The sequence below is a fragment of the Ambystoma mexicanum genome, chromosome 3q (genome assembly GCF_040938575.1).
Source record: "Ambystoma mexicanum isolate Mex_15411 chromosome 3q, UKY_AmexF1_1, whole genome shotgun sequence".
NCBI classification, from domain to species: Eukaryota; Metazoa; Chordata; class Amphibia; order Caudata; family Ambystomatidae; genus Ambystoma; species Ambystoma mexicanum.
Window position 1 is genome coordinate 393,960,657 of NC_090926.1, and position 19,813 is coordinate 393,980,469.

At 45.8% G+C, this 19,813-nt stretch overlaps 1 protein-coding gene across 3 annotated transcripts in view; it reads right to left on the reverse strand.

Moving 5' to 3' along the window:
* Positions 1 to 19,813, reverse strand: part of HMGXB3 (HMG-box containing 3) — a 1,885,602-nt gene that overhangs the window by 643,762 nt on the left and 1,222,027 nt on the right. The window lies entirely within an intron of this gene.

Consider the following 19,813-nt stretch of genomic DNA (forward strand, 5'->3'; position numbering starts at 1 on the left):
AGGAACAACAGGATCTGCAGAGCTGCACAGGAACAGAAGTCATCTGCTGCACTTTTCTTCAAGTTAAAGGTACTGTCAATTCTGAGAGAACTTACCTCTTGTTGTGCCACCTTACCTGTCCTTCTTGGAGACTTGTCTTGGTTGCATTTGTAGAGATGCTAACTGCTTCTTTACCTTACAAGCCTAATCAGCTTGTGGCCCTACTTTGATTTCTTCTATTCTACCAAGACTTTTTAAACATTGTGAAAGACTTTTTACTTACCTGCAAGAAGTGCTTCAGGTCACCTTGACTTTTGCTAGCTCAACATTGGCTGACCTGGCTCCCTGAATGACTCTTCTCTCTTCTGCTAATGTTTTTTGCCTTCCTTCCAGGAAAGGGTTAACTGACTTTGCATTGGGGGGTTATTTCGAAAGTACTTACCTGCTTAAGAATAAGTGTGTGAATACTTGTTTTATTCTGAACTCTTCTCTTTAACACTCCTCTCAAGAATATTCTAAATGCAACAGTGATCCATTAATTTCAACACCCTAACTATTGAAGTCACCTGAAGGTGTAGGAAGTGTCTGTATGCCATCCCAAATGGGTATTTACTGATTTAGAAACTATGAATGTGTATTTTGAAGTATATGTGTGTGTTGTTTTACACTGCTCCCTTCTGAAGGCTAACTCTAACTGACTGTTAAATAAATGAATAATTGTTTAATCAAGAAACCTTGTGTGTAATGAATACTTGTCACTGTAAATCTCTGTAACTCCCCTACAGCTCACATTGTCCCCTCTTGAGATAAGCCTGGCTACTCGACCACACTACCAACCTGTGTAGTACAGACGTATCCCAAAGGTTGGGTTCCTATTGCCAGGAGGTCAGGGTTGTTGTAGTGCACCCAGAGGGTACTGCATACAATCTTGCCTAACAAGGCTTTAATGCTGTTCCTGTCCCTTTCTCTGTAGTAAAAGAATTGGGGGCAATGAACTGTAATGGAAGGCAGGTCCAGATGCCTTTCAGTGTAATATAGGTGGGGGTGAGACCACTAATTCTTTCCCAAAGACAGACTCAAACAAGGTTGATTGGTCCGCTGTCATCTCTACCCTGTGGAGAATGGCTAGTGGGTGAGATTACACCACAGAGGGGAATGAATCCGGGCAGTTGGATACAGACTCAATTACACAAAAATATACTCCGGCATCATGGAATGATAGGGGCTTTGGTAAATTAACCCATGAAGTAAGCCTGATAAAAAGTTGAAATGCCTATTCTATTGTTTGCCTCCAAGAAACGTGTGTGATGGAAGAGCTGGTATGGGTTAGGGCATCTGCTTTTTCAGCAGGGAGCTTCTAGAAAAAATGGAGGCTGCCCGTCTGGAGGTTTATGTATTGGTATCAAGCAAGGAATGGGTAGAAAAGATGCTTTAATCTCTTGTGATTTTGGGTCACAGTACAGGGGATTCGCCTCCGAAGTCCACCTGGCACAGAAATTACTCACACTCATGGATAGACTATTGTTACGCTCACCTGGTATCCACAGGGACGCCACTCAGCCCTGGTTGGATATGTGCCTCGAACCCTCTCCGCGATCCCTGGGTAGTGCCTCCGATGGAAGTTGAGCCTGAAATACAGGAGGGCTGGATTTAAGACTTAACTGTCTCTGGTAGGGTGTCTTCCCTCCTCCCGGATTCAAAACCTTCCCTTGCCCTCTCCTCACCTTAATTCTTTAGAAGGTGTGCTCTCTGTCCTACTCTTCGTAGCAGGGGTGCGTAGTCTCGTGTGGGCGTGAGCGACCAAGTTGCTTCACTGGTGCAAGCCCTTTTGAGTGTCTTTAAGGTAGGTCTTGCTGCTTTACAGTCTTTGTATTCTATTCTGTTCTTTCCTTCCTTCCTCTTATTCATGTCTTATTTCTTCTCTTTAGGTGTGCAAAGAGATTTTGGAGTTTTCGTGCAGGTTGGAGCTGAGTACGAGCCGGTAAAAAAAGGCGCGGAGTGCGCGATGCTGTCCGGTAAGTAATGCGTGATGCGCGGCACTCTTTTTGCCTTATATATTTATTTATTTTTACATTTGTAAAGCGCCACACAGCCCAGAGGCATCGGGGCGCTGTTGCACGAAAATGACTTAGTTGCAGTGCAGGGAGGGGTAGATCGAGGGTGTTAGTGAGATCGTGTCTACCGCTAGCCTGGAAAAAAGGACGTTTGCCTTTACAGAGGTTATACAGTTGACAGGGCCCAGGTGGGGTTTATACAAACAGCATAGTTTGTATTGCTTTCATGAAGCCCAGGTGGGATTCGATGCCTCTGATCTTGGCGGGTAATAGGTTCCAGTTGGTGGCGGCGAGGACTGGGAAGCTAGCGCCCCCTGCTCTGGTTCTGATGCTTTTTGGAATTGCTAGGCGGGTAGTGTGGCTCGACCTAGTTGGTCTGTTAGAGGGTGGGCCAGAGAATCTCTGAGCAAGGTAGCGCGGTGCTGTGTCGTGTCGACATTTGTGGGTGAGTGCTAGTTATTTGAAAAGGATCCGTTCCTTGACCGGAAGCCAGTGGACAGATTTTCTGGTGACTGAGATGTGGTCTCTTTTCGAGATTCCTGTGGCTGCTCCGAGGGCATTGTTCTGATCCGTTTGAAACTTTTTAATGTTTATGGCTGAAGTGCCTAGTAGGAGTGCATTGCAGTAGTCTAGGCGGGAGCCGATGATGGCTCTCGCGACTGTGAGGGAGTTTTCCTGTGAGAGGAAGGGCCTTGCAGCAGTGATGAGTTTTGAGTGGTAGGCTGCTGCTGAAGAGATTGCGTTGACCTGTCTGTCCATGGTGAGGTTTGAGTCCAGGTAAACTCCAAGGGTTTTGACTGCTTTGGAGACCGAGATGGGGCAATTGTCGATGATGGAGTCATATTGTGGCCCCATTTTATCGATTGTGGCTGGTGATCCGATGATGAGTAACTCTGTTTTTTCGCTGTTGAGGCAGAGCCAGTTTTCCGCCATCCAGGTTTGGATGGTGGTGTAAATGGAGAGGAGGGTTTTTTGGTTGGCTTCGTAGTCTCCGGTCAGAGGGATGAGGACTTGTGTGTCGTCCGCATAGTTGCTGTACGTGATGCCCATTGCATCAAGGTATTTGAATAGTGACCTTGTGAAAAGGTTGTATAGTGTGGGGGATATGCTGGACCCCTGCGGGACACAACATTTAATTAGATGTGACTGGGCGCAGACTGTGTCCGAAAAGACTTTCATTTCTCTGCCCCTAAGGAAGGATGCTATCCAGGCGGTGGCTTCTGCTGAGAAGTTGCCCGGTGTAGAGAGGTGATGGCAGAGGGTGTCATGATTGACCAGGTCAAATGCCGCCGAAAGGTCGAGTAGAAGTAGGAGAGCTGGTTTGCCTACGTCTCTTAGGTCATCGATATGGTTCTTAAGGTCCAGTAGTGCTGTTTCTGTGCCATGGTTTGGGCGGAAGCCAGATTGCCAGAGACCAAGTAGGTGATGAGCTTCTAGGTAGCTCTGAACTTGGACGTATGCAGCTTTATCCAGGATCTTGAGAAGGAAGGGAACTGTAGTGATGGGCCTATAGTTCCCTGGTACCTTGGGGTCTAGTGTAGGTTTTTTTTAGTAATGGGCGGACCCACGCTTCTTTGAGGCAGGATGGCACTTGGTTGGATTTGAACGATGCGTTGATGAAGGCTGTGAAGAACGGTACCAGTGCGGGGGCGCTGTCCTTGATGAGCTGGGCTGGACATGAGTCGCCTTTGCAATTAGAGGGTTTGATGGAGTTGAGTATGGTTAGGACTTCTGTAATCTCCTGGAACGAGAAGGCTGGGATTCCGGAAGTGGCGGTGTTCTGGTGTAGGTTTGTTTGTTTGTTTGTTTTATTCACTTTTTATGCGCGCCAGACCCAGGGGAAGCAGGGCGCAGTGGCCAGACAATGCGATACTTACAGGTTACATGATAGCAAAATGTACATTAGAAATTACATTGGGGTCGACAGATAAGGCATACAATAATTACCGCAAATATACAGGTTCAAGTATGTCAAAAATACCAGTAGGCGGTGGGTAGCACCGGTCACCAGAGGTCAGTCGAGGTAAGGAGTTGAATGACTTTTTTCCTGAAACAAAAGGTAGGGCAGGTCTATTCTCAGGTCTTGTGGTAGTGAGTTCCAGGTTTTTGCCGCTGTTACTGGGAAGCTATTTCCTCCAATAGTGTTGAGTCTAAAGTTCGGTATTGTCAGGCAATTAGAGTTGCCAGCTCTAGAAGGTCTGAGAGATGTTCTCCTATGGAATTTGTCGGTCAGGTAACTAGGGGCGGGGTTATTAAGGGCTTTGTGGGTCAGAGATAGCATCTTAAGTTTTACTTTGTTCTCCGTGGACAGCCAGTTGTGATGGCGTCTGGTGGAAGAGATGTGGGACCTTTTATTGATGCCTAATGCCGCTCTCAGGGCATTATTTTGTAATGTTTGTAGTCTTTGGGTTATTTTTTTATTAGCTCCAGAGTATAGAGCATTACAATAATCTATTCTGGAGAGGATTAAGGCTCTAGCCAAGATTAGGCAGCTCTTGTTGGAGAGGAATGGTTTACCGGCTCTAATCAGTTTGCACGTGTAGGCCGTGGAGGAGGCAAGGGATTTTAGCTGTTTATCAAGGGATAGAGTAGAATCAAGATAGAATCCCAGGGTTTTTACATCCTTGGATACTTGGATGATGTTCCCATCTATGTTGAAGGAGGAGAATTCCTGTCCTAATTTTTTGATATTGGCTTGGGTACCCATGATAATCAACTCTGTCTTATCATCATTTAGACAAAGGCCGTGAGTGGCCATCCATGCCTGGATGATAAGGTATACTTTGTTCACCAATTCCGTGTCCTTGGCATGATCCCCAAAAAGCGGGAGGAGGATCTGTGTATCATCTGCATAATTAGTGTAGGTGATACCAAGATGGTCCAGATCGTCAAACAGGGGCTTGGTGAAGATGTTGTATAGCGTTGGGGATACGCAAGAGCCCTGGGGGACACCACAAGAGATCGGGATGGGATCTGCCGCTGCTGAGGGAGAGAAGACTCGCATCGTTCTCTCGCTCAGGAAAGACTTGATCCATCCAATGGCTTCTGCAGAAAAGTGAGCGGCGGAGTCCAGGTGACTACAGAGGACTCTGTGGTCCACCAAATCAAAGGCCGCTGAGAGGTCCAGGAGTAGTAGGAGTACTGTTCTCCCTTTGTCTCTTAGCTCATCAATTTGAGACTTCAAGTCTATGAGGGCAGTTTCTGTTCCGTATAGGGGTCAGAAGCCTGATTGTCTTTCTCCTAATAGGTTGTGTTGTTCCAGGTGCTTTTGAATTTGGATGTATGCGGCTTAAGAAGAAACGGTACCGTAGTAATAGGGCGGTAGTTAGTAGGGATGAGAGGGTCTAGTGTCTGCTTTTTGAGGAGAGGGAGTACCCAGGACTGTTTGAGGTTGGCGGGGATGGTACCTGAGGCGAAGGATGCATTGATCAATTTAGCAATAAAGGGGGATAATTCTCTGGCTGCATCTTTTATCAGCTGTGCTGGGCAAATGTCAGCTTTACAGTTTGATGGTTTAAGCGTCAGGATAACTTTTTCTACTTCCACGGTGGTCATTTTGAAAAAGTGGAAGGTATTACTATGCGCCGATGGGTTATTTGTGTGACGCAGATCCTGAATTTTGAGTGTTTCTTTTTTTTGCTGGATTTTGTTTTGGAGTGTGATAATTTTATTTGCTAAGGCTTGCTGGATACCAATGTTTGTCCTTGGTACAGGTGTCCTGAATGGCAATGGGAGACTCGAGTTCCTTTAGAATGGAGAAGAGCTCTTTCATGCTGGAATTGGATTTAGCTATGCGGTCATCATATGAGTTGCGTTTTGCCAGGCAAACTTCTTTTTTATACAGTGAGGAGAGAGTGGAAAGTTTAGATTTATTGTCAACTGATGGGCAAAGCGTCCAAGTGGTTTCACTCTTTCTTTTCAGAATGCGTAAATCTCTTAGCTGTGGAGTAAACCATTTGTTTAGATGAGCTTTCGGTTTGATTGGTCTAAGTTTGAGAGGGGCCACTTTATCTAGGGTGGTGAGCATGATAGTATTAAGTTCTTGCACTAGGATACCGGGGTTTAGATTAGCTGGTAGAGCGTTGAGGGTCGGTAATATGGCTGGGATTACTTTCTCTTGAGTGATGCATTTTTTATTTCTGGTTAAACAAGGTGGCGCTAGTGGAAGGGCCGTAGGGATGGGTCTGGCGGTGGCTAGTTTAAAGGACACCAGGGAATGGTCTGTCCAGGGTAAGGGCATTATGGATGAAATAGTAGTTGTACAGTTACAGTCAGCTATCCAATCCAAAGTCCTTCCCTTCAGGTGCGTAGGCTTATCAACTCTTTGCATTAGGCCAAGTGAGTGAATAGTGTTGGCTACCGATGTGGCATTAGTATCTGTAGTGTCATTGAGACCTAAATTAAAATCCCCAAGAAGGATTGATTGAGAGCAAGGTTTAAGGTTATTTGTGAGTAAATTATGGAGGTCGTCTTCAAAGGTGCCTAGTGGGCCAGGGGGTCTATATAGGAGGTGAATGATGAGGGTTTGATTATTGTTTAGTTGAAGTTTGGCAGATAGGGTCTCACAAGATTGAATCAATTGGGTGGGTACTAGTCTAAATGAGAGGCTTGTTTTAGAGATTATCGCGATGCCGCCACCTCTATCACCTGCTCGGTCGTGTCTAACTATCGTGTAGCCATCAGGGATGGCTAACATGAGCGCTGGTCCTGCTGCGTTATGTAGCCAGGTCTCAGTGATAGCGAGAAAGTCAAGGTTGCTTTCTGTAATTATGTCGGCAATGTCCAGGGCATGGGCCACAAGCGATCTCACGTTGAGGAGTGCTCCAACAATAGTTGGGGTCTTAGTGACCTCTATGGCTTGAAGAGGTAGAGTAGTAGACATATTGGGTGTTTTGGGGATATTGTTTTGAGTTGGACAAATATGGGGATTAAGTTGTAAGCGTTGTCCAGTATGACGCGGTTTACAGATCTGCTTGAGGTTAGTTTTGATGTTGGTAGAGGGCAGAGATCTACCGGGGGGGTTGTGCAATTTAGAAAGACTGGCACAGAGTCTAAGGTTTCTGCTGGGAGTGTCACATGGGTGAGATATCAGAATGGCTGTCTCAAGGGGCTCATGACTCGGACGTGCATAAGGGTCATGAGAGTGAATGTTGAGGTGTACTATGGACTTCAAGAGTGGCGGGGAGTTAAGTACGTTAGTGTCTGGCATGATGAGTAGATGTAGGATAGTCCTCAGTAAGGTTGTGTAAATAGCTGGTAGATACATAATTATATGGAGGTGACCTATCTAGAGTACCACGTTAGTGATTGGTCCGTGTACAGGCAGTCAGTGACTCAGAGGCATTACACAAATATGCCTGACTAGGTAAGTACACGTGCAGGCAGTGCTGGCAATCAAAGACTCAGAGGCATTACTCAGATATGGCTAGCTGGGTGAGTACACATGCAGGCAATCAATAACTCAAAAGGCATTACTCAAATATGTCAGGCTAGGTGAGTACACGTGCAGGCAATGCTGGCAATCGTTGACTCAGAATGCATTACTCAAGTATGGACAGTTCAGTAAGTGCATATGCAGGCAATCAGGATTCAGAGTCAATACTTGCATACAGTACAATTGTCACGTAGGGGAGGGCAGCTACCGTGACCAAAGTGTTGTGGGCCAGTGGCAGTAGGTGTATAAGGCGACATCCAGGTGGTAGGGTTTAGCGCCTAGGGGTACGAGTTGCCAACTTGGGAACAGTGGGTGCACATATTATGCAGGTGGTAGGCTTACCCGATGACCTCAGGCGCTGGTAGGCACTAGTGAGTGGTCCTGGGGCAGAGGGTCCTCCATGCTGTAGCTTTCCTGAATGGGCCAGGGGGACTGGCAGAGGCAGAATCGGCATGAAACAGGCAGCAAACAGGCGGTGTCCTTAGGCTGTGGTCCTTGGTGCTGGTGGGCCGGCTTCGCCTGCCGGTGACCAATGGCTACTGCAATCGGAACGGCAGCCAATCAGGTGGTGAGATGCAGGGGTGTGAGCCTGGTTAGGCTTCGATAGTCGGCATCGTAGATCGGGCAGCCATATTGGAATGCATCACATACCGCATGTATCGTGATGGCGATTGCACACTTGTCTCAGTAGAAAGACCTGATTACCGGTCGAGAGGCAGTCTGCTTCTTTTTCAATGGAAGCGTTGCGGCAGGTGGAGCGGATGATGAAATATGGAGGGATTACAGGGAATAAAGCGCAACGAAGACAGCGCTCCTCCGATTTTCGGGTAAGGCGCAGTGGCCTTAGTGCAGGGTGCCCACTGCTCCTGCAGGGGTCAATCCTGCTCGCGGAGCTCCAGCTCCTGGCCGGTGACGGCGGTTGGATAGTTGTTGCGATAGGGCTTTTTGGTGACTGATGATTTTTTCTTGCAGAGTATTCAGTTTGTTGATCATGGCTGCTGGATGTCGTTACACCATTCTTTGTCTTTATTCAAGGGGTTTGAGGGGGGAGTCGGGGACTCCAATTCTCTGAAGATTGCGAAGATTTCTCTGGTTCCTGATTTAGCGTTGGCGATCCTGGTATTGAAGGAGTTGGCTTTGGCCGCAATGATGGCGGATTTGTATTGTTTGGCGATGTCTTTAAAGGCTTGTTTAGTGATGTCATTGGGGTTAGTTTGCCGTGCTGTGAGAGCCAATCGTTTTTGTGAGCGTAGTTTCAGGAGATCCTGAGTGAACCAAGAGTTGGGTTTTTTGGTGGGTTTAGCTTTCCTGTGTGCTAAGGGAGCAATGGTGTCTATGGCCTTGGTAATAATGGCGTCATAAGTTGCTGCGAGAGTGTCCGGATTGTTGGTGAAAGAGTGTTTGAGTTCGGGAACCAAGAGCTGGGGAAGTAGTCTTCCCTTGGTTAGTTGCTTGGGGGGTGGAGTTTTGGAGTAGTTGATATTGAAGTGGATAATAGAGTGATCCGACCATGGAATAGGAGAGATGATGGGTGTCGATACCCGACAGTTGTGTTGGGCGATCCAATCCAGGATGCGGCCTTTGATATGTGTTGGTTTTAGCACTTCTTGTTTGAAACCGAGAGTTGCGAGGGCGTTGTTGAAAGAAGAGGCATTCCTGTGTGAAGGGTCATTGAGGCCGTGGTTCATGTCACCCAGGAGGATGGACATGGTGGTTTTCTTGAGGTTGTTGCTGATGGTGTGTAGGAGCGCTTCCTGGAATTCTCCCGCAGGTCCTGGCGGGCGGTATGTGAGGTGGGCAGTGATGGTGCAGCTTGGTGAGGGGTTGATTTTGACGAGCATGTAGTCACAGCTGTGCAAGGGGTCCCCTTGGATCCTTCTGATGGGGATGGACTGTTTAGCTATCAATGCAACACCCCCCTGCTAACCTGTGTCTTTTCCCTTCCTTCGTAGGCCGCAGTGCTCTTCGCCGGTTGCAGTGATGTTCCGGAATGATGCGGACAAAGAGGTGACTAACCAGGTAAGAATCTTGTGGTTTTCGTTGTTCATGTGTAACCGTGAATATGCACTCACTAATGCTGTTCTTCTCTCTCCTTTTCAGGTTGCTGCGTTCCGGGAAGCATGCAGTGCCCAGATGATGGAGTTTGCTGGATCGACTGTCTCCAGTTAAGCAGAATCAGGAGATGACAATGGGCAGAAGACAGGATGCTACTCGCAGGTAAGATTCCAATAACGATGTTCTTTTTCTTTCTGCAGGCATGCGATTCCAAGAATAGCCGGCATCAAAGAATACTGGAGGCCCAACTGGACACAGTGAGCGTTACGCTGCAAACAGCAGAATAACGCAACGCGTGTTCTGCTTTTTGGGTGCAGTTTAAATAGTCTTCAGGAAAAGTAGTCCAGGTAAAGTAGTCCCAGGCCAACCACACCCTAAACACTATACGCATAGCTCAGTTCTTGGTAACTGAGCTATGTGAGGGCCCCCATGTTGACTGAAGCCCCCAAGAAAGTAGTCCCAAGTAAAATAGTTCCAACCTAAAGATGTTCTCTAAAGGCGCCAGGACTGACTCCAAGAGAGTCTCAAGGCCATAGTGGAACCCCGAAATCTGGTCCTACCTGGCAGGCTGACTTGCCAGTGGGGGTCAGGGGGTACGGATCAGGACAACTATATAGTCGTAACAGAAGGTCTGTTTTGGAAATAAATAGGTTGGAGGTGTTGAATAACATAGTCAGTGACCATGATATGATAGTCCTAAATTTTAAGATCACAATAAAACGCCCCAAAATGACAGCTTGCAGAAACTTAGTTCTAAATCACCAAACAAATAGAATTAGTTGGAATTTGAATGGGATCATCAATGGTCTCATTTGGGACTTCTAACTAACCAACTAAGGAAGTTCTTACATAGCGCACGCGCACCCAAAGGTCTCAGGGCGCTCACATTACAAACGAGCAAACAGAGAAAGTTGCAGAAGCAACTATAAGAGGCTGGAAGTGAGGGTCATTCCAGTGTGGCAGTTTCAGGATCATTGATTGGCTAGGCATCAAAGAGGAACGTTTTGAGACGTTTCCCGAACTGCTGAATGGTAATACATTCCTTGACATCCAAGGGAAGAGAATTCCAGACAGACGGAGCCCAAGCATTAAAGCTTGCCACTCCAAGCTTTTTCAGAGTAGGACATGGTTTAACCAGAAGCATCTGGTTATTTGAGCACAGAGTCTGTTGCAAAGTAACTTTTTAAAATCTCGATGCAAGGTAGTCTGGTGCTTCACCTGTCAAATATTTAAATACCAAGCTAGAACCTTTGAAATGTATATGCTGTTCTATCGAGAGCAAGTCTGGCAATCGACTACATTACCTACAGCGCTCAAAGACATTGCACACTTAAGTGAAGTATATGCAATGTAGTAAAAGGGAAATGCGTAGGAACATTGAAGGATTACGTTCTCAATTGGTGAAAAAGAAGAAAAGAAAAAAAACAAATTAGTAAAGGAAAAACAAGCATATATGAACTGGGTTAAATGCCATTGGCATCTGCTGCTGCAAAGGGACGGGCAGATGAATTAAAAGCAGTGCTGCAAAAGTGTAGCAAATATTTATGGATTATTATTAATAAGCAAATGAGGAAGGTAGACTCAGACATGATAAATCCGGACCCTGAAGAGGACTGCAAGAAGTATTTCACAGAGTTATATAAAACATTGAATAAGGACATAATGAATGTGAACAGCAACAATGGTTGGGATATTGATATCACCATTGAACATCAGAAACGTCATTTAGGGGACGCACCTGCGACCTCTGAGGTCTACGTTGCTACCACTAAACTAAAAAAAAAAAAAAAAAAAAAAAAAAAAAAAAAAGAAATGTTATTTTTTTTTTATTATTAAGGCTTTTTTATTATTAAGGCTCCTGGGCTGTGGACAGCAGCACATTGCTCTTTCTTTCTGGAGTGGCTGGTTTTCTGATGGCTATTGCCAGTAAGATAGCTCAGTGGGATGAGGGCTCACTGCTGCAATGTGTGTGTCATCTTCAGGTTGGAGGTTCGAATCCCGGCAAGGTCAACTCAGCCTTTCATCCTGATAACGTCGATAAATGAGTACCAATACAAGTTGGGTGTAATTGTATGTATATTTGTTCTATATGAAGCGCTTAAGCATAAGTGCTATATTATAACACATCATTATCGTTTGGCCTTGGACGTCTGCTTGCATTCACAGTAATTTGGTCATATGGTCCTATACGCACTGATAGTAACGATACATATGGTGATCCATTCTTGTGTAAAATGTATATCACTTTACAGTGATATCGTAACAATATTTTTCGTAGTGTACTTAGAAACAATGCTATGTGATGCCACTGTTTTGCCAAGGGGTGAAATGTCGTGTTCCATCACTACCCGTGATGTCACTTCGCAGTGGGGTTAAATGCCATCACTTCCTGTGATGTCATCAGAGGTCAAGGGTCGTGTGACGTCAGTTACGCTACCCCTGGCATTTTGGTGAAATGACGTTCCCGTTGAGCATTTGTCTACAATTATAAAATCGGGATCAAACTCACACGCCTCAGGTCCCAATGGTTTGTGTAATTTGATATTAAAACAAAATCTGGATTTATGGGCCTTCATGTTGCATATCTTGTTCCAAAATGTGTTATTTAACAAAACAATTCCATCTTCATGGCACTTCCATAATAGTCCCAATTTCTAAAAAGGGGAGTCGATTTGACCATTGGACTATCAGTCAATAGTCTTAATGGACATTAAGGGAAAAATCTTGTCCAAACGTGTCCTAAAAAGTGTAGATGAGTGGATTGAAGCTACAGGTCGGCTGTCAAAGTGCCAGACTGGCTTCAGGAGGGCCACTGCAGCGGACGCCAGCGGCTTGTCGATACAATCCTTAATTGATCAGGCTACTTTGGAGGGGAATGACCCAATGTTTTTAGCAAGTGCGGACCTGAGCCTTGCATTCATTAAAGTAGATAGAACAGGGCTCTAGTCAAAATTGTTGAGGTGAGGTGTCCCAAATGCATTTTAGACATACTGATTCAGCTACACAAGAATACTGTTGTAAGGGTGAGATGATTAAATACAAAGGGAGAGGTCACCAACCCCATAAAGACGGAAGGTGGTTTGACACAGGTATGCATATTTTCCCCCTTTCTATCTAATCTATGTCGTGCCGGTTTAGAGGAGTATCTAGAAGACACTTGGTTTGTGCCTCCTAAGATAAATGGGAAACGTTGTGTTTGGGTGGCTTATGCGGACGCCCTCCTATTGATAGACAAGACTTCCATAGGCCTACAGAGACGCTTAAATCGCTTCAAAGAATACATAACAGAACAGTTTGTTGGTGAATCCAGACAAATCAGGAGTTCTGTGTTATAAGGGAAGAAATCACAAAGTAGGGCACTTAAAGTGGACAATGGGCCTCATTATGACCCTGCCGGAATCAGCTGGTACGGAAACAACAGTGGCGGTGGATTTACCGCCACCGTTGTTTCCGGACCGGCTGATTCCCGATTTCTGCAGGCGGGAGGTGTCACTCCCGTCAGGTCTGACCTGGTGGGAGTAATGCCACCCGCCTGCAGGCCTAAATGGAAACACCGGCTCCGTCATAGACGGAACCAGTGTTTCCATTGTCCCCATCCCCATGGAGTCCTATGGGACTCCATGGGAATGGGGATTTATGGAATTCTGCCTCCGGAATTACCGGGTCACCAGGGTTGTAATGCCCCGGTGATTCCAGCAATCAAGGAGGCGGAATGGTATTTCGGGTCCGGCGGCAGCCTGCCGGTTTTTCCGGCATAGCTACCGCCAGACTCTTAATGAGGCCCAATGTCTTCAGCTGCTTTATCTGTAGTACCAACTGTGAAATATCTGAGATTTGGACTGTGTAGGCCATTTGAGTATAACACTGTCAGGAGGGCACTCTGGGCCTAAGGCTCACAATATGTAGCACAAATATACTACATTAAGAAAAAGTACTGCCGATTTACCCTACAGCCGCGGAAGTGGTTCCTGCGTTTTATATGGCCTTGAATTAATGAGTATGTACGAGAAATTGGAGCTGAGCAAGTTGGAGGGTTTAATGTGGAGGAAGGCATTGTCCCTGCCAACTTGTGTGCCTATAACCATCGTCCGTTTTTAACTGTGCTTAAATTCATTAGTAGCCTGGGTAGATTTAAAATCTTTGTTGTTGTACCAGAAATTGTTCTAAGTGAACCTAATACCCTGTATGCTCTAATGGGAGGGCAAATTGAAAACCCGAAGGAGGGGCCACTTTGCACATTTAAAAATCAATGTTTATGCATTTTGAGGTGACCTTTGAGGATTTGTTGGCTAACCCAGTACAGGTCAAAAAGAAGGTCATGGACCTAGATTGGATCTGCTCCTGTGAAGAAAGGAGCCAGTATAAGTTATATAAATAAATAAGTGAGGAAGCAAAAAGGAGGAGCTCACTTATGAATTATCTAAAATAATGTCCAGACAGTGGTTTTGGAGAAAGTTTTATGATAATCCGTTTTAATTGGATTCACGACAGTGATGGTTTATTTATGCGAGGTCAAAGGGAAAGTGCAATATGTCGCTTTTGTGGGGAATACACTGAAACATTAAAACATTTCATGATCTCTTGTTCAATGTTGCAGGAAACTAGAAAGGATTGTTTGATTTGTTTATATTAGTGCCTTTCTAAATGACGAGAACCTTTGACTATACATTCTGCAAGGCAGGCCAACCACTCTTTTAATTTGTATTATACAATTTTTAAAGAAAGTGAAAATTATTAAATTAATGTTTTTATCGTGATAGGGAAGTACATTAAATGAAATTGTATGGAAATGTGTATATGAAAATTATGATGGTGTTTAAATTGTTTAAAGTATGTGTTCGGAGATGTGATGTGTTTTTAGGATGCTATTTGTATGGTTTGATGTTGTATAAGGTTTGTAATAAACTGGTGTACATAATCAATGAAAAAGAAATAACACTAATTCAGCTTAGATAGTATGTATAACAATACAGTTATTAGGCCTTTCAGAACACCCAAAGAAATTAAATTAGCAGGAAGTATTATCTCACAACAACCATATATCACAAATACATACATTCCCACTTAAAATACATCAATCAATAACTTACCAGGTGAAACAGGAAAGTATTCAGATGCAGGTACAAATGATTAGAACCAATCATAAGCAATATTCCCTTTACTTAAAACGTCCAGCCCCAAGATGTGTGGGGCCTACTGCCCAAAGGTCATAGATCCCAACAGAGGTATCTCCAGGGAAGGTATTCTCTAAAAGGATGCAATGGGTTGTTGTGTTGATTTCAAACTGCTCAAAATTATTACAAAGTGGAATAAGAAGTTATCCACAGACAGGCGAATTCTCCTTTCTCTTCCCGTCACAAGGCTAGCCCAGGGGTAGGAGACGTGACCCAGATGTCGACAACCAAATGTAAGTAATGAGGGAGTTAGGAGACCAAGGGCTTTGCACCCAATGTTATCCTATGGAGGAGAGGGGGAGACAGTAATAGGATTGCTTACTTACTCCCCAGGGCCCCCTTTGACTCAAATTTTCCCAGGTCACATGATGGATTGTCTGAGGGGGTCAGTGGGGACACGATCTTCCGTCCTTTATTCAGGTGAGAGGAGCAACTTCAAGATGCAAGCCCTGATGAAGAACGCAAACTTCCATGATGCATACCTTTTCAGGTCAATTCACGGGACGGAGAAAGACAAGTTCCAGCGACGGTCACCCTTTGCAGGCGATGACAGGAGTCCTTCCAGTCGTGGTCCCAGAAGCAGTTCCCAGACAGGTTTCCTTGATGCTAGGAAGCTGAAATTTCTGGGGAAGGCACAAGCTGGTGACCGCCAAAGTTCCGGGCTTGAACATGGAATTGTGACGTCTCGCGAGGTAGCCCACAAGAGAACTGGTCATTCCACCCGGCGGTCCAGGGACACTTCGGAAGACTCTTGGTGCATGCAACCTCGAGTAGATGTGGAAACTAGATGGTCTCACTAGTCGAAGGGTCAAAGCACCGAGGACAAGGGTCTTCTGGGACCTTGCAGAGGAGCAGGGCTTTACCAGGCCGTCACTGGAGAGGATTCTGGTCCACTGCAGAAGCAGTACTTTGGTTGTCAGCAGGATGCTCTTCATCGTAGGATTCTTGTCTCTAACTTAGAGACACAGACACACACACACACTTCAAGCGAACATCTGCACTAGCCACATTTAGTAGCCAGAAGCGATAAATGTGCACAATAAAAAATAAAGCAAAAAACGCTAAGACTGTAACTGCTGCCAACAGCTTGTCTTTAGGCACATATAAAAGTAACCAAAAATTCCAAATATAAAACATTAGGGAGATACAAAGTATCCCCATGGCATTGCACTGTAAGCCGCTGTGTGTAATTGGTAAATATACAGGAATTCAAAAGAGAAACAAAGTTTTTCAGTACTGACAGTCTGGGCAAAAGGCAAGGAAAGTGAAGCTAAAGGCATTAACTTCCCTTCAAAAGGACAAACAGGATTAAAGCAACACAATGGGGTTCCATAAACAACTATGAAGGGAAAATTGCAAAAAGAAAATCTTTCCTTACACCGAGGTACTTGGCTGATCCACCAGCTCACCTGCCCTTGGTGAAAGGATGGATATTTTTGGTGACTGCATTTTAGGTGCTCTGAATCCGCACTGACCGTGGACTGCTGGAGTGTTCAATTACTACTTGATCCAACTTCTTGTTCACCTCTGGTTTGACGTGGCTCCTTACAGAATCTGCCATTCTATAGCCCCTGTTTTTCACAGGCACACATTCACCAGCGGCTATATCATAATGGCTCCAAGGAGTCAACCCTGGTGTAGAGGTTAAAAGAGGGGCAAACTGGTTTAACAGAGACTTGCACTCACTTTGCTGCTGCAGTGTCAGTTGTGGGTCAAGGGAAACCCCTTCCACTGTGCCACCTGAAGGACTACCGCTGAGATAATCAGTTACCGGTTCGCTCTCCACTTCTACTTTGGCTGAGGCCAGCAGAAGGGCACCTAGGGTTGAACGCTATCAATCTGTTGGTATGAAAGCATTGGGGTCACCCAAATCCACCAAATATTAGGGAGCTCCAAACTTTAACAATCTTGTAGGGGCCAGTCCACTTGTCCTGTAGGGCTCTGGGCCTTACTGGTACCATGGCAAGCACTTTTTTCCTGGAGTTAACTCTACCCGAGACCCCTTCCGGTCATACCAGTGCTTTACTAGTATCTGACCAGCTCAAGTTTTAACTTGCCTTCGTCATCTTCATGGAAATTATCTTCCTGAGGCCTAGCACATAATCCACCACATTTAAGGCAGATGAGGTGGGAGAAGCCTCCCAACCTTCTTTAATCAAGGCTAAGGGGCCTCTGGTTGAATGCCCAAAAGGGCTAAATCTTAAACCCTCTTGTAACTTCCCTGTAGGCAAAGAAAGGGCATGGTAGGAGGTGATCTCACTTCCTCCTGAGGAGTTCTTCAAGAGCACCCATCATGCTCTTAAAGGGTCTGTTGAACCTTTCCACAAAACCATTGATTTCAGGATTATATGCAATTGAGAACTCCACAAGTCTTCACATAGCTGCCATTAAGTGGGACATGAAGCTGGTATCCATGTCAGATGCAACTGAGGGAAAATAACTCAGGTAAAGAAACCTAGCATGGTATGGGTCACTGACAGAGCAGAAACTGTTCTCATTGAGATTGTTTGAGGGTACCTAGTGGTATAATCTACCTAACACGGATACACCTGCTGCCTGCAAGGTTTGCAGTGACCTTTTATGAGGCTCCAATCTTGGACCAGAAAAAGTACAATGAAAGCATTGCTTTAGTCTTCTTAACACCACGATGACCTGAGAGAGGCACCTCATGTACCAACTGCAATAAGAAGCATCTAACGTCCAGGGGATCACCAACTTCCTAGGGTGCCCAGGAGTATACGCTCTGGTTTGGTCTCACTTTGCAGTAGCCCATCCTCCAAGTAAATGATGTGCTTCACAGGGGCTTCCACCTCTGCTTGGGAAGCAACCTGCATTCTCAGGCCTTCAAGGGAGGTACACTCCCTTTTTGTCCCTTACCACATTTTGCCCTAGATGGGCCACCATCTGAGAACAAGGATCGCAGGTCAGGGTGTTCTCTCAGATTCAGCTCTTCTAGTTTATGCAAAGTTTCTTCCTCTTCTCTGTTAGGAGTTTGATGAGTTTCAAGAGGCTCGGTCACATCAGGAAAGACGGGAGGTGGCATCTTCGAGGACGTCATAGGTTCTTAGTACACTTCTTACTCTTTGAGACTCTGGGCTTCTCCTTTGCCTTGGCAGAAGGCTTAGCCTGAGCCTTCTTTGTCTGAGACCCAATACTTGATCCAGGTGGATTGTTTCAGACAGAAGACCATTTGCCTGAACGCCTATGGGCATTGGGCACCAGAGTGAAAAGATTCACCTGTCATCATACTTCCATCCTCTGACAGAAGACTAAGCTGACAGATGGGAACTGCAAGGGCTTGCCCATATATCTGGGGTCTCCTTTTGTATTGTCACTAGCCCCACAAACCACACTCCTGTTTGTATCATGCATCAGCCCTGGAAATTTGCTTATCGTTGGAAGTACTACTAAGATGGCCGCCCATTTCGTATTACTGGTCTAGTGTATTCCAAGATGGCCGACGAAAGCTATAACCAGCAAGCCGTAGCAACGCACGGTGCATTGTATCGTTTTCGTTACGTGCCTGTTGGTCGCTTTCAGCATCCAACTTTCGCTATTCGCTTTCAGCGTCCAGCCTTCCAAACTACTGCGGGTCGCCTTCCTACTTTCCTTACCCCGAGTCCAGGTCCCTTTACTTTCTTACCCTTGCGGTGCGTTGAGGTTTTCAGGTAAGGTGGTTGAGATCTTTTCTTCTATTCTTACTTCACAACGCGTGCTACCAGGCGTCTTCCGTGTATGTGTTATTCTTTCCTTGTTTCCTATTTCAGCCGGAATTTTCAGCGTTCTCTTCGCTGTTCGTAGTTTTGGCTGATCCCTCGCTCCTGTCCTTTTTTCTACCTCTTCCATTATTTTCCTTTCCACTTACCCGCTTTATGGTGCAGAACGTCTTTCCTTTGTTCTTTTGAACCGAGGCTCTGCTCGGAAGTCAACTAGACCACACGATACTAGAGGCTGGATCCTTGCCTCATTGCAGTTCACTGTGAACGAGCGGAGCCAGGAGTAGGCGTTCCTCTAACGTATTCGGAGTGCAGCCGCGGTAGCATCTGCCATTCAACTACAGCAGGACTTGCAGTATTCCACGGATTCCTATCCCAAAGACGAACGGAATACTGATTTTTTTTTTTTTTGCCGGGAGGCTTTTTTCCCCATTTCTAGGGCGTGCTCCTCGGTTATCCCTTAGATCTGTACTAGTCGGATCACGGAGACTACCGAGGCAGCGCGTCCCTACCTTCGACAAAAAAAGAGAATTAGTCTGCTGAAGAGGAATGAGGCAAGAAGAAGAAGACAGCAGCCAGGGTGGAAGAGATACCGGAGGAGACAGGTGAGGAGGAGTCGGGGGAAGCGGAAACTAGGCGTGACAGTATACAACGCCCAGAAGAGATAAAGGAGTCACCAGAACAAATCCAGGAGATGTGTAACGCCATACAGAGCCTCAGAGTGGATATGCAGTCGCTTCACGCCGAAAACCTTCTTCTTCGCCAACAAGCTGCCACCAGGGAAGCTAGTCGGGATGATATACCACCAATGCCATTCACATTTGGCAAATACGATGGTAATCCTAGGTCAATCAAGGAGTTCCTTGATGCTTGTGCAGTCTATTTTTCCTTTCGGCCTCGAGCCTTCGAATCAGGAAGAGCCCGAGTTGGGTTCCTCATAGCCAACTTGACGGGAAGTGCCCTGGCGTGGGCTACCCCTATGGTGACCAACCAGGACCCTCTGGTAAATGATTACGCTCTGTTTCTACAGGATTTCAAGAACAAATTCGAATGCTCGGACATACAGTATTCAAAATATGATGTCTTTCTCGATGTCCGACAAGGTAACCAGGATCTGCAGGGTTATATTGCGCAATTCCAAGCACTGGCAGTGTCCGCGGGATGGCCCAATACGGCGCAACAAACCATTTTCCGAAGAGGGTTAAATGAGGATCTGAAGGATGAACTGCTCAGAGTAGTTCGTCCCAACAACTTCCAAGAACTGGTTATGCTAGTTCTTCAGATCGAGTACCGATTACAAGAAAGAAGGGCTGAGAGTAGAAGAGGAAGAAGTTTGGCGCCTCGCTATAGCCCACCTCAAGGGAGAAGGGAAAGACCCACACCAGAGGAACCGATGTAAAT